This window comes from Cavia porcellus, unplaced genomic scaffold, assembly GCF_034190915.1.
Source record: "Cavia porcellus strain 051 isolate PalLab524CR breed Dunkin Hartley unplaced genomic scaffold, mCavPor4.1 scaffold_21, whole genome shotgun sequence".
Taxonomy (NCBI): domain Eukaryota; kingdom Metazoa; phylum Chordata; class Mammalia; order Rodentia; family Caviidae; genus Cavia; species Cavia porcellus.
The window spans coordinates 19,175,300-19,188,944 of NW_026947504.1; the positions used below are offsets into that span (position 1 = coordinate 19,175,300).

Sequence of the window (13,645 nt, forward strand, 5' to 3'; positions counted from 1 at the left end):
ATATCAGTACATTGGAGTGACTAATGCGTATTGTCTTAATGTCAGAATCACCGACTGAGTGCTGACTGCCTGCAAACAAAGGAGCTCTGCTGGGACACAAATACCAGACTGTGACTTACGTAAAGGATACATACTAAGCTGTGACTTACTAGGTATGTACATTATCTTCTAAAGCACTGGGAGAAGCTCATTTCTGTAAGCTTAAAAATCCAACGGGAAATACAGACTGGCATTAATTGAGTCATAATAATATTCCTACCATACATCACACATGATGGAAGTTTTTCCCTACCTGCTGAGCTCACTGTCCCTCTTTGGAGGGTTTGGTGGTTTGGCCAGACAGTTGGTTTTCTAATACACATCTGGCTATGTCATTAACAGTTATTCTTGAATGTTATGGCTTTTGCCAGAGCGTTCTGCTAGTTTAAAAAGGGGAGAAAAAAAAATCAGAATATCATCTTGGGAAAGATTATTCTTGCAGACTGTTGTTTATAATCCAATTCAGCTAACCTGACAAAACTATTTTTTAATATTGTGCAAAACGTCTAAGACAAAATTCAATAAAGACTCTATGTCTATATTTGTACTTAAGGTTAGTAACCAACAAGGCCCTTTATTTATTTTCTTCCTTATTTGCAATGCATTGATTAGAGACATCAAAATGCTTTTAAATATAAAGGTTATTCCAACACACTAAAAAGTGTCCACTAAAAGCTTCTACCTTAGAGTTTCTCATAAAAATGAATATAAGTAGAAACACTCTGTTCATTTTATCTTCCTACCTCTTCATTTTCTCCTGTTTGCTGAACTTGGATATTTTGGGTGTCCAAGTGAGAGGAGATATTTCTAGTACATGACTCATCTCCAGGTAGCTGATAGAAAATGTCAAAACATTGTGCATTTATTCCCAGTGTAAATATATAACCTGCTTATTAGTGACAGTTTTATTGTTCTCAAAGTATTTATTAAACAGTAATATTTCATAACTATAAAAACTAATATGTTTATTATTGGCTATGTATCAGACACTCTTATAAATCCATATCCTAATTTATTTCATAATTCCAGTCACTCTGAATTGGACTCTGCTGTGGCTTGTCCCCTTAAAGCCTTATGATGTCATAGGTGGAAATTTTTCAGTGGTGGCTGGGTTTAGAGTCTGTGATGGTGGAATTGTTTCCTGATGCAGTATTGGAATCAAGGGCAGCAGGATTAAGGGGCTGTGTGCTAGCCGCCCTAAGTAACCCGGATGAAATACAAAGCATAGAAAGAGCTGTGAGTGTCTCTTGTTGCTTTCCGATCTTTGCCTGACATGAACTGCTTCTCCTCTGTGAGGCCACGTTGCTTTGGAATCAGTTCTCTATGGACTGAAATCTCTATACACCATGAGGGATTTGCAAATTAATAATAATAATAATAATAATAAATCTTTCCCCTTTAATTTTGGATATTGGGTACTTTGCTTCAGCAACATGAGAAGAGTGACTAAGACAAGCTCTATTTTTATCTTCATTTTATAGATGCAGAACTGAGGAGCAAAGAGGTTACCCAGGTAAGCGGTAGGGCTGCGATACACGTCAGGCAGTGTTCAGTCTGCCTGTGTTCTTAGCCACTACATTATAATGCCCTGTGCACTTTTCTTGCTCACATCTGACAGACAGGTAGATAAACATCCTGCCAGAACAGGGAGGAGAAACATTTCCATCCTGATCCCTTCTCTGTTCCTTTCTCTTCTCATGGTAGCTGAATGAACCTAAGAGAGAGGGAGGAAGCTCTTGCCTGCAGGAAGGCCGTGGCATTTCCTAAAATGGCACGAAGAATACCAGGATTGCAAGTGGACTGACTCTCTATTTAATAAAACAAAAGCAAAATCTAAAGCTTTAGTCTCAGTTCAACCATTCAAACTTGTAACTACCTAATTTTCTTCACTCACGATACACAGGGCAGGTCTAGAAGCCACCAAAGAGTCAAAGGGGGGGGGGGGGAATGAAACCAAGACAAAGTGAATCCTCAATGTTAGTTATGCTGTTAGCACCAGACTTCCTTGTCTGAAGCGTCACAAAAGTCTCCTAACTTGAGTTTACTCTTGTTCATTCTGCAAAAAATGATTGCCTTACTGGAAAACTCCAAATCTCTTAAGACTCCTCCATTTCTGGTTACCGCTCCACTCTCTTTCCTCCATGTAACAGCGAGCGCCTCAGCCCCACCGAGTTGCTTGCGGGTGTCTGCACACACTGCTGCTGTAGTCCGGAGGTTTTCTGCACCTGTGCTCCTTTCCCTCATTTACATACAAAGTTGACTCCTACAATCCTCCCGTTTTGAATGTTTTGAATGTTACTTTCTTAGAGGCTTTCTGTCACTTCTCATTCTCATGGAAGTATTTTCATTTACTTCCCTCTTTATCACTATTTCTCTTCTTCCTTGAAATCGTCACAGTTTGTCTCTACAGTCACTTGCAGTATCATTTCTCTAACTAACCGGCCGAACACCCATCCTGAGCATCGCAGCATCTGACTCAGAGCAGCCACCGGCAGGTGGCGGCAAAGCACAGTGGGAAAAGGTGGCTTTCCATCACAGGGCAGGTCTTTAACTGGACCGCACCATGGTTATTCAGATGACTCCACAGTAACCCTCCTGTATTAAGGATAAATCTGGGAACTCGTCTTCACTTTATAGGTTAAGATTCTGGGAGCCTAAAAGAATTATGAAGTTGTATCGTCCTGGGTTCCCATTCGATCCTGTACTGTACACCACAGTTGAGGAAAGGCAGGCCTACATGTTTCTGACGAACTAGGTATGCCATAGTTCTAATAGTCACACTGCAGGCACAGATATACATGAACTTATCTCAAAATAGATGACTATTTTAATACCTTAGTTGTACTGAAACTCACTCTGGATATAATAACTTACTTCCCTGTCACCTAAATTGTTCTCCAGGAAGCCAGTTATTTAATTCCCCAGATAGTATGAAAAGACACAAGTAACCAGAAAAAGAATTTGCATTCTAAAACAGGCATTTAGTTTTGCGAATAGGTTTTATTATGGAGCAGTGCTATAATGATAAATTTAAGAACACTTAGTTTTCTCTTCCAGAGAAATGATAACTTTCCTTTATGGATGTAACATAACCACAAGTGTTTGAACAACTGGAATCAATATGATCTCAGTTCAACTCCAAATAAGAGTTACGTCCCTTCAGCCAAGCTCTTTTAGTTCAGTTTGCTGAACTAAATAGGATAACAAGACCAAGAAATAAAAAATTTAATTATTATGTTCGTTTGTTTTTTAATATTATATTTCACTATAAGGTATATAATGATTCAAAATCAGCAGATGGTTTGTAATGAACCACATCAACGGAATCTCTTTTTCCTATTACAAAAATAAAGATTATTTCTGAGTCACATTTAAATAAGAAATAGTGTTAAGAGATGGAAGTTAAGTGATTTGCTACTTATTAAATCTATTTTAAAATCAGAAATAGTTTGGAAAAAATTTTACCCTGTTCCCGTCAGGGCTAGGCACAAATATTCTTTTACGTAGTTTCCCAACCTATGGATTATTAGGAAATGGGGATTTAATGCAATAGAACAGAGAAAGTTATTTCCGTACCCACAGGAGTGGTAGGGGGAAAGGGGCCGGTATTTTTATGAGATTCAGCAGCTTAGTGGCTTAAGAAAGTTCCTGTTAGTCACACAGTAAGAAGTAATATGTAACAGTTGACAGACCAGTTGCAGAGGTTTTGACAATAAACTAGCCTAAAGCTAGATCTCCAGACGCTTAAGTCCTTAAAATAAAAGTGACACTAATCTAAGACTCAGGATGGTTTACACCAGTGTTGGTTAATGTCTGTGTATAAAGTAAAGGTTAAAATTATCTGAAGCATATTCCTTTACTTTCTCCTAAACCAAATTGACAAATATAAGACCTCCTCTGAGAAGCTAGAGACCTTGAATCTTCATTCTGACCTTCCTTTTCTGCATCAACACAAACTATGGTATGAGAATCACTGAGTCTCAGTCACTAAAACCCCGCTTCAAATCTTCTCATTGATGAGATTAGAAACTTGGAGTAAATGATCTTTCAACTCTCAAGTTCCATTCAGCTCCCAGTTCCCTCATTTCATGAATTCAATTTGTTTATGCAGTCCATAAGTCAGTCAGTCATCAATAAATTCATTGATTCCCAATACTCCGGAGAGAGACTGTTTATTCAACAATGAATATCAAATGAGCTCAGACTACATGCCAGGCTCTGTTCTTTCTTTTAAGAATATGGCAGTGTACAAGAGGATGGGGGAGAGAGAGAGAGAGAGAGAGAGAGAGAGATTCCTGCCACCCTGTGACTTATCACCTGAAGGACAAAACAAGTTTGAAAAAAATAAATGAATAAAATATAAGCTGTCAGCAAATAATTGGTATGAATTACACCAATAGGCAATGTCAGGGGTTGAAATTTTGGATCCCACTTAAAAGGTGACTTTAGATCAAAGACTGTAAAACAAAAATTGAGGAGTCAAGCCACAGCATGCAAGGGGGACAAACACTCTAGGGAGAAAGGGCAAAGGTGTGTATGGCACGTCCAAAGATGGACATGGAGACCAATGTAGAAGAAGCAGATGTGTGAGGGCAGAACATTGGGAGATGAGGATCCATTCAGTTCCAGGGACAGTCCCATAGGAGAAGTGAGCATTTGATGAAGCAGAGTCGAGGGAATTCTTTAGAGAGGTCCAAACTTTAACAACATGAAGGAAACTGTCCTTCTAGACCCAGAAAAGGATGGGGGTGGGGTGGGAGAAAGGTATTCAACAAGGTCTCGAGTTGTAACACAGAAGTAGAGCCCCACCATGGTGACTTAACCAAGGAGTCTTATGGTTTGAACCTGAAATTTCACCTGAAAACTCATGTGTGGAAGGTTTGGTTCCCAGTGCAGCAGCATTCAGATGGGATTTGGGAAAGTGACTGGGGGCTCTGACTGTTGGGGGCTCCATCTGCTCCACAGCAGATGGACCATTGATGGGTTTACAACAGAATGCATTGCTCTGAGGTGATAAAAGCTTACAAGATAGGACTTAGTTGGAGAGAACTGGTTTTCTTAGGGCTATACCTTGCCTCTGGTGTTCTTTCCTTTCCCTCTCCCTCTTCCTCTCTTCTTTGTGCCCTCCACCAAGTAAACAGCTTTGTCCAGGCATCCCTTTCCACCACCGTGTGCTTCTGCTCTACAGCTTGGCAGCCAAATAACCATGGAGGGAAATCTCTGAAACCATGAGCCACAATAAATCTTATATCCTTTAAGCTGACTTCTTTAGGTATTTTGTTACAGCAATGGAAAGACGACTAAAAGAGAGGTAGAGAAATAAATACCTAACCTCTCTTTCCTCCAATTTTTCTGTCTTTCAATAGTATATTCCATTGTCCAAGCCCACTCAGCTGCCAGAGAACAAAGAAACTCTTGGTATCATCAGAAAGGCTAGCTTTCTGGAGCACTTTATCAGAATGGACAAGGAAAGGGTGGATCAGAGGAGCAAAAATATACAGCACATGTGATCAGACAGCAAGAATATTGAGGACTTGTAGAATTTAAAACTTTATAGGAAGGATGTAAGAATTATTTTAATACTGTCAACCCAGAGAACATTTGCAAAGACATCAGAAAATTCTTTTATCCATTCTATATTAATATTTTTCATATTTATTCAGTAACTTATTGGTAGATATAGAGGTATAAATCTATTATATATATCATATAGAGATGTCTAATCTTTTTACATGGGTGTATATATGTATATACATCTGTATATATATAAATGTATATATCTGTATATATGTACATGTATATATAATTTATATTATTCATTAAATCTATATGTTTGTGTGCATATTGAGAGAAAAATATATGTATACATTTCCTGACACAATGCTCTACTGTCTTTAAATAACCTGTATATTTCAAAATAATATTATTCTATACAATCACTACAGATTCCTTTACCTTAAAAATATTAATAATCTATTAATGTCTCATTTTTTTCATTGTAGATGTCTTCACCATGGATATTCTCTCATGACCTGTCTCAGACCATTTTTCCTAAGAACTCTGCTAATGGAATGGAGGAGTCCAAAGTAGGTTCAAATGAAGAGAGATGAAATCAGAAACAGCGTAAAAGACAATCCTTCTAGCATATTTTCCTATAAAGATAAAAAGGAAACACCCTCCTACTTGGATATCTTATTAGGATGGAAGAAATAATAGTGTAATTATTTACACATTGAGTGAGGCCAAAGAGAAATAAAAAGATTTGGGTCATAAATAGTAATAGAAGTTTAAGCACAGCATCTGGGAAAGATGCATGTTAACAGGCAGATGTGGAAAGAACTTGATGTTTTCTTCTGCTTGAAGAGAAAATACAAATTACTCATGCAGTATAATGAATAAGTAAATGGACATGAGGAATACGTCGTGACTGCCTGGCAACCACGAGGGTCTACTTGAGATTACTAGTCATGTTCTAAAAGTGAGATATGTAAGCAAGGTTGTGTAATTTTTCCTTAGCTACTTTTGACTGCCGAGAGTTGGAATTGACCTGACTGGTGCTATAACCAACTAAAAGAGTTGAAAGATAGAAGTTATTTTGTGGGAAGTGGGTATCATTGGTAATGAAATTTAAGCTAGGTGCTTAGATCACAGATTTGAAAGTCTTAGCAGTATTATAGGATTGATGTAGAGGAACTACAAGGAGTAAGCTAGAGAGATACATCATCAGAGAGGAACATTTTCTGAACTGACATTATGAAATATTGCAGTAATTTTTTAGTGACCAGATCAAGGAGCCGCTAAGAATGTGTGATGGAACAGTGGGAAAAATATCAGAAATAAGAAAAGTAGACTATTGTGTGGATCATTTGTGTGAGTGTAGACCTTGTCAAGAAGCATAGCAAGAGATTTACAGTTGTAAAGCATCAAATATTCAGAGAACCGAAGACAATATTCCAGCAGCAATCAATGAAAACAATAAAATAGCCCAGACATTGCACAGCCTGAGAGCGTAAGATGGAAAACTGGAAAATGAATGTTCTATCAAACAGCAGTAAGGTCTGCAGAGGACTCTGATTCATATCTGTATGCCACTGTCCAGTACTGGTCATGAAAGCAGCTGAGGGAAATAGAGAGAGAAGTGTCCTCAACTGAAGCTAATATAACATAGAGCAAAAGCTAAGTAAGTGCTTGGAGAAATAGAGGGCAAAATGGTAGATACTTTTGCAAAAATATTTTAATTCCAAGAAGGTATACCTAACAACCTCCAAAAGCCATGGGACATAAAAGATGATCAGAAAAAGCACCACACAGAGGCCTTTGGAGGTTGGAATGCACATGAGTGAGACATGATGGGAGTTGACCCAGCCTCTCCTTGTGGGAGTTTCTATGCCTGAGGATGTGGATGTGGTGAGATCAGACCCAGGGCTCCAAGCAGGCAGAAGAAAAAGCTGAATGTTTGGAAGGATGGCAGGAGACTCTCCAGCCCCAAGCAGGGTTTTTAAAGACCTCAACTTGACTTCTGCTGCTGGAAGTGTAAAATCTCACTGTGTCACAATTTTCCTGGAGGCTTAAGGCATGCTCTGTGTACAGAAGGTGATCTTTTCTTTCTTTTTTTTAAAATCGGTACTGAGGATGGAACGCACGACTGCCTGCTTGCAAGGCAGGTGCTTATGCTGCTGAGCTAAATCCCCAGCCACCAGAAGGGTGATCTTACTTTGTCCTCACAAGCTATCCTTAACTCTTACTGACAGTGGTAGTAGGATACATTTAATAATATGAATGTCCTCCTTTAAAATGCATATGTAGGCTGATGCTGTGTCTCATGACTGTAATCCCAACAGGAGGCAGGAGAATCCTGGTGAGTCTGCTAGCTTTGGCTGTGCAGTGAGGTCAAGGTCAGCCTGAACTACACAGACAGACTTTATCTCGCAGAACTAAATAGAAAAAGAAAATTTGTATATATGAGCATGTGGCAAAATAGCTCATCTCTTTGGTAGCAGTTCGTCAAATATTAAACTACAAGAGTAAAAGTGGCAAGAATACCTCTCTGGAGAATAGTCCTCATTTTTGGTACTTCTTACAGAGAAAGAAAAAAATGATAAAATGCTCACTGGGCAACGCTGGTGAATTCAGTTCCCAAACTCTCCACTTTTTAATCTCTGCTGATAAGGAAACCTGTCTTTTCTCAGCCTGGATCAATAAAAACTGAATTCCCTGTGAGCAGGAAAAATGTTAGCAGGCAAACCTGAAAGCATTTTCCCTTTCTGTGTTTCAGTGATGGCTTTCTGTGTGCACCATATATGTGGGGGAATGTCGGGTGCCTGTTGATAGACCGCCCCCCCCCCCAGGAACAGGCTAGAGACATGGGTACCAGAAGTGACTTTGTGCCTGTCTTATGCTGCTATAATATGAGAAGGGAAAATGGGATGAATTGTTAGAAGTGACATTTCCCCCACCACCTTGCACCTAATCTTTAAGAGAGAACATTCTGAGCCAGATGATAGAAGAATTTGCAAACTTACAGGTCCCAGAGGGGATACATGGTGGTGTAATTGAAATGTAAATGAGATAAGGTAAGAGGCCAGCGTGGAATTCAGAAAAAATACAGGGGAAAGAAGGCTGGAAGAACTGAGACCTGAGAACTAAATAAAAAACAAACAAACAAACAAACAAAACAAAACAAAACAAAAAAACGAGAGCAAGGCAGAAAAAGAGAGGAGAAGGCATAAACGCTCCTTTAATGATTTTAATGACTTTGTTTTGTGGCATTCAAGAGAGGGATAGTGAAATGCAGAGAAAGACCTGACTATAAAGTTATGCATTTTTAGAACCAATTTATTAGAATGATTTTCAGTGTTAAGTGGTTAGAAATTCTGCCCTGAGACTCAATTTTTAACCTTGAAAAAGCATTTTAAAGAGTTTCCTTATTACAGTGGTATACTATTTTGTTAGTTCTTACATCAAAACATCTTGTATTCTTTTCCATTTGTTTTGCTTAATGATATTTTTGGCACTGATGCACAATTTTAGTAAGTAGTCTACTCTCTAAAATGGACTGTATTTCTTTTTAAATAATCTAAAGTGTTTGCAAAGAAGAACAAACCAAAAGAACATTAAAAAGTAAAATGATTATAGCATGAATAATGCTAAGCTACAGAACAAGCACAGTCGACCCAGTTTACTTCAGCAAACTGAATTGGGATTGCTTGAGCATACAACTATGAAATATATGGACATTTACTCTGCAAAAATCATGATAGTGTACCAGGTTAAGCCATATCCATATATCTAGTTTTGTCTGAAATGTGGTGCTCATGTTCTTTCCTTTTAATTTTATGTTTTATCTCATAAAACCCAATTTATATATCTTTTTGTTCAAATTCCTATACCCTTTTGTGAGGACTGGATTACTACACCAAGGTGATGCTCTGAATGCCTCACCTGAAGTTCCATGTGCATACTTGACATGTTCCCTTAGTTATCACAATCCCTTTGGACTTATTGTAGTGAAATGGAACCCATGTTTTGCGATGACGGTGCACCAATCTGAATATCTTAAATTCCGAGGGTCTTGCACTGTTAACATGCAGGCCAACAAACTGAGGGAGGATGATTAAACTTGGCTGCCACCAATAGATCTGAAGCCTAGACGGGGTAAGAAGGGAAAGACGGAAATTGACCTGCTTGAAGAACTTCAGTCTTTCTGAACAAGTGCATCCTTTGCATTGGATATTGGGCTCCAAGTTCCCGATTTCTTCAGCCTTCCAAAGACTTTCACAGGCAGCCTTCCAGCGGGCTTTTGTGCCTTCACACTTGGACTGGCTCTGAGTCTTAATTCTTCTTTCACTTTAACTTTGGTTTTCTTAGTGGAGTACATACTGGATCCTCCACTCTCCAGTGTACAGACGGCCATTGCTGACATGGCTCTTACAAGAACGACTAGGAAAAATATAATGAATGATTAGTAATCGGGTTGGGAATTTAGCTCAGTGGCACAGCACCTGCCTGGTAAGCATAAGGTCCTGAGTTTGATTCCCAGAACAAGTAAAAAGAATGATTAGTAGTGATTCTTTTCCCATCACCTTGAACCTAACAAAGAAGTCCTCTTACATAATAATACATATGTTTTCTAATTATTCTGTTCCTATGGCATGTGTTCTTTTCACTAAACCTGACACCAAACACAACTGTTATCCATCAAAATACACAAGCCAGGGACACAGTTGCCCATTTGCCCCATTTTATCACCTGAATACATCTAACCCTTAGCAAATCCAACTAACAGGACCCCTCTGTGGCTTCTTTCATAGTCCTCTGCCACTACACACATCAAAATGATTATCTAGATACTACCTTCTCCCACCGTATGAAAATGCCCAGTGTGGTCTGCAGTCACCTCTGTAGATTGGAGAGTGACTCCTCCCAATATTAACTCGTGCCATTTGCATCCTTATTCTAGCACCACTGAGCTGGTGCCTCCAACATACAACCACCCCATGGTTTTAGGGACATGTGTCCCTTTATCCCTGTAGAAGACTCTATCCCTTTGTCTAGTGTCCTCTTCATCATTTTCTCCCAAATCATTTGTCCCTTCCCATAGAGTTGCCTGGCCAGATTCTCTCTGCATCTCAAGGCAGCCTACAGCTTCTTCTGCAGCAGGGCAGAGCATACTATATAAGCCTCAGAAACCTTGTATCATTCAGCCTTATTTACCATTGTGCCTAAGAGCATACCTGGTACAGGTACTCAATAAGTATTTGCTTAATTAATTAACATGAGAACATCCCAGGCAAGTGCAATGCAACTTCAGTCTTGGTTGTATTCCTCTTTGTCTTCTAAACAAAGCACCAAGAAAACTTCATTCAAAAGGTATAAAGGACAGGGACACACACCTACAATCCCAGAACTCAGGAGGCTGAAGCAGGAGGATCACTGCGAGGTGGAGACCAGCCTTGGATGCAGAGTGAGTTGGAGGCCAGCCTGAATTTGCATAGTGAGACCATGTCACAAAAAAATGAAACACACACACACACACACACACACACACACACACACACACACACACAGGAAGACTGCCAATCTAATTTATAGTACATCACATCTACATCATATATTTAAAGTGTCATTTTATATAATATTTCCTATCTTTGCATTAAGTTAAAATAACTAAAATTTAAACTTCAGAAATAAGAACATTGGCACTCTGAAGATCTGAGATTGGCTAAGGAATTGCAAAGTCAGAAACTGCGGAAATATCTCCAGAAATTAGGTATTGGTTTTGCTACAAGATTATTTCCACTGCAGTGTTCTAGTTTCTGTGTGAGCTCCCTCGTAGCATGGAAGCCATTCTAACATTACTCTAACATTCCCAGAAGTAGCATCAGTAACCTTTACCTCCACTTTCTGCCTTTGTCACCTCTGGGAAAACTCTCCCCTCCCTTTAATACCATCTTGTACCTATAAACATTTCAGACAAACAATCCTTTTCATTATCCAATTCTTCTACCCATCACCAAACTGACTTGCATATATCTGATAAAGATGCAATCAATTTCTATGAAAAACATTTTAAAGGTTACTTCAGTGAAGTTTCACTTTAAGTAAGTAAGTAGTTAAGTGACTGGAATTCATAAGAGATTTTAATACCCTCACTCAGAATGTAATGAAAGTAAGTTTTTAAAAAATTAGAAAATTGGATAACTAAGTTAACTTATGGATAACAATGCATTTTATATGCATTAATTCTATCATTTTCAGTAATCTTCCAATCTAAATATTATACTTTACAGATGAGGTAAAATTTTACTTTTATTTTAAAAAACAAAACAGAAAAATGTTAGGAATAATACAGAATTTCAGAAAAACAGTAAGAAATCAATACTAGAATATATTGGATGTTGCTATCTTAGGAGTAGTTGTTCAGATTAAAAGATCTAGGCATAAAATGATCAAACAATAACAGAAGAAACTATTGGTGAATTAACAGGAAATTAGTAGTATAGCTATGTATCTTGATATGTATATATATATATATATATATATATATATATAATATTTTCCTTTCTTCTTTTTTCCTTTCCCATATGATAAAAAATTATAATAGTTAAATGACTAGCATTGGCAAATAAGGAAGTATTCAACTTAAGATTTAACATTTTTGTTTTCTTAGGATTTTACCCAGTAATTTTGGTATTCAGTACTTGGGACTTGATCCGATGCAGATTTTGAAGTTTTGCCAGCTCATTTTGTTTAATTGCTCTTTGATCTTTGACAGACTTGAAATGACTTAATATGTTTTTTCTTCATCGAGTAAACATACTTGGGAGCCACAGATGGCTTTCTCAAGTTCTTTTCCCTACCGAGATTTTTACTCAAATTCTGGGTTCTGAACAATGGGCTAAAATTCTTCCCAGTGCTTTTCTCCTTGATGATTGCAGTTGAAGATTTCCACTGAGGTGACAGTCCTGGCACAACATAGCTCCAGAATTAGAGGGGCTTCAAGGAAACTTGGTGTGCAGGTCACATAATCAGGGGTCCACATTCTACTGGAACTCCAATTTACTGACTCCCTCTAAGCCCAGAAGAACATATTGTCTTTGTCTCATTTTCTTGCCTTTTGTATTCTTGTGCCAAGGGACGATAAATCGAATTCATTTTCCTGATTTTTTTGTATTTAATTGATATACTAGATGGATATGGGACCAATTGCTCCTGAAGAATTTTCTGCAAAAATATTTCAGTAAATAGGTGAGGTATTCCCATTTATATGCAGCTATTGCAGGTGGTCCAGCTCTTTGCTTCAGCCTTTCACAATGTCCAGGACAATGAAGACAGCTTCCAGCAGGCCACAAAGAAATGTCACACCCAGAGAAACAACCTTGCCTGCCAACGATAAGGGGATATTTCTAGCACAAAGCACTTTAGTGGTATCATCTCAAGACAAGGCATTCCCAAAAGACATGTGACCAGCTTTATCTCACTTGTTTTTATTGCAATTGTGATGTATCTAAATATATAGTTCCCTTAGTTACCAGCTGTTTTTCTATTAGAATGTGCTTTATAGATCACGTAACTCATAATTTTAAAAATGATTATTTTGACTTTTTATACACTTAATACATACATTCTAACTGTACACTGCAGATTTCCAGCAGAAACTTTTAATTGCCCTTTGCAGATTTAAACACTTGAGTACCTCAAGAATCCACCTGTAACATTCTAGGATGAGATTCTCATCTTTAATCAGCCAGCACAGTCTGGACTTCTGTTTGTGGCACCCGTTTTGTCCATAGTGTTGGTCCAGAATGACTCTTCCTTGTGTGACTATTTTAAGATAATCAATCTTTAAACTGAATTTTATCTAAGATTATGTATTATACAAGTTTCCTACTCATTGTTTTCGCAGAGGCTGTCTTTCTCCATCATTTTCTTCACCAGTAACCTCCATTATTCCAATAGAAAGAAAAATCCTTTTTCTCTGTTGCTTATCGTCCGTTTGCTTGTCTGTAACTCCTACTATCCTGATACTGCTACATTTTTCTGACTACCACAAAGGATGCTTTTAAAATATTTTCACACAGAAAGAATTTGCATAAGTATACCAATT

General features: G+C 38.1%; 2 long non-coding RNA genes across 6 annotated transcripts in view; one reads left to right on the forward strand and one right to left on the reverse strand.

The window, feature by feature from the left end:
- The window catches only part of LOC134471932 (uncharacterized), a 44,521-nt gene extending 36,439 nt beyond the window's left edge, over window positions 1–8,082 (forward strand). For all 5 annotated transcript variants that reach the window (XR_010041688.1, XR_010041687.1, XR_010041686.1 and 2 more), the window contains 3 exons: window positions 46–152; window positions 1,521–1,552; window positions 6,042–8,082. This is a non-coding gene — a long non-coding RNA (uncharacterized LOC134471932). The remainder of the gene's footprint in view (window positions 1–45; window positions 153–1,520; window positions 1,553–6,041) is intronic.
- A 1,761-nt stretch (window positions 8,083–9,843) lies between these two features.
- On the reverse strand, window positions 9,844–13,022 carry LOC134471933 (uncharacterized). The gene is made up of 3 exons (XR_010041689.1): window positions 12,217–13,022; window positions 10,932–11,019; window positions 9,844–9,978 (listed from the first exon to the last, which is right to left on the reverse strand). It is a non-coding gene; the product is annotated as an uncharacterized LOC134471933 (long non-coding RNA).
- Between the last annotated feature and the right edge of the window lie 623 nt (window positions 13,023–13,645).